The following is a 1,722-nucleotide window of genomic DNA, read 5'->3' as shown; positions in this document are numbered from 1 at the left end:
TATACAGCAGAAACTAACACAACATTACAAAGCAATTATAATCCAATAAAGATGTAAAAGAATAATAATGAAATATATTTTTAAAAAAAATGAAAAGCCTTTCCCACCAAGCTCAAAAAAAAAAAAAAGAAAAGAAAAATGCTGTAATCTGAGCTAATCAATACACCTTTAGTTAGCCACCCATGGCCACTGAGGACTTGACACGTGGCTAGAACAACTAAGCAGCTGAATTGTCACACTGTATTTAGTTTTAATTATTTAAATTTAAATAGCCACATGTGGCTAACAGATGCAACAGGAAGTTCTAGAAGTGCTGTAGTTTTAAATTTTACATTTTGATCTATTACACATTTTTAGTTAATTTTTGTATACATACAAGGTTCATTTTTTTAAAAATTTTTTAAGGTTTTTTTTTCTTTTTAAAATTTATTTTATTTATTTTTGCTGTGTTGGGTCTTCGTTTCTGTACGAGGGCTTTCTCTAGTTGTGGCAAGTGGGGGCCACTCTTCATCGTGGTGTGCGGGCCTCTCTTGTTACAGAGCACAGGCTCCAGACGCGCAGGCTCAGTAGTTGTGGCTCATGGGCCTAGTTGCTCCGTGGCATGTGGGATCCTTCCAGACCAGGGCTCGAACCCGTATCCCCTGCATTAGCGGGCAGATTCTCAACCACTGCGCCACCAAGGAAGCCCAAGGTTCATTTTTAAAAATATGGATGTCAATCATTCCGGCACCAAGTTTTTGAAAAGACTATCTCTACTCCAAAGAGTTATCTTGGCATCTTTGTCCAAAATCAGACCATGTTTGTGTGGTCTGTTCCTGTACTCTGTATTCTATTCCATTGGCCTATGTGTCTTTCCACTCACCAATCTCTCATTGTCTTCATATATGGTCAACTGCTCTTTGACAAGCATACCAAGAATACATAATGGGGAAAGGTTAGTCTCTTCAACAAACGATGCTGGGAAAACTGGATAGCCACATGCAAAAGGATGAAACTGGACCCTTATTTTACACCATACATATATATCAACTCAAAATGTACTAAAAATTTAAATACAAGACCTGAAACTCTAAAACTCCAAGAAGAAAACAAAGGGGAAAATCTTCACGACACTGGTCTTGGCACTGATTTGAACACCAAAAGGATACACAACAAAAGCAAAAATAGACAAGTGGGGCTACATCCAACTACAAAGCTTCTGCACAGCAAAGTAAAGAATCAAGAGTGAAAAGGCAACCTATGGAAAGGGAGAGAGTATTTGCAAACTGATAAGAGATTAATATTCAAAATATATAAGGAACTATTACTACCCAACAGCAAAAAAACAAATAAACTGGTTAAAAATGGGCAAAAGACTTGGGGAGACATTTCTCCAAAGAAGATCTACAAATAGCCAACAGTTATACGAAAAGATGCTCACCATCAGGGAAATGCAAATCAAAAAACCACAATGAGATATCACCTCACACCTCTCAGGATGGCCATTATCAAGAAAACAAAATACCAAGTGTTGGTGCGGCTGTACAGAAACTGTAAGCCTGGTACACTGATGGTGAGAATGTCAGATGGTGCAGCCACTATGGAGAATAGTATGGCGGTTTCTCAAAAACTAAAAATAGAACTACCATATGATCCAGCAATCCAATTACTGGGTATTTATCCAAGAGAACTGAACTCAAGATATCAAAGAGATATCTACACTCCCATGTTCACTGAAGCGCT

This window comes from Leucopleurus acutus (genome assembly GCF_964270905.1).
Source record: "Leucopleurus acutus genome assembly, chromosome: 10".
Taxonomy (NCBI): domain Eukaryota; kingdom Metazoa; phylum Chordata; class Mammalia; order Artiodactyla; family Delphinidae; genus Leucopleurus; species Leucopleurus acutus.
The sequence above is the reverse complement of the archived record's forward strand: the minus strand, read 5'-3'. Positions refer to the sequence as shown.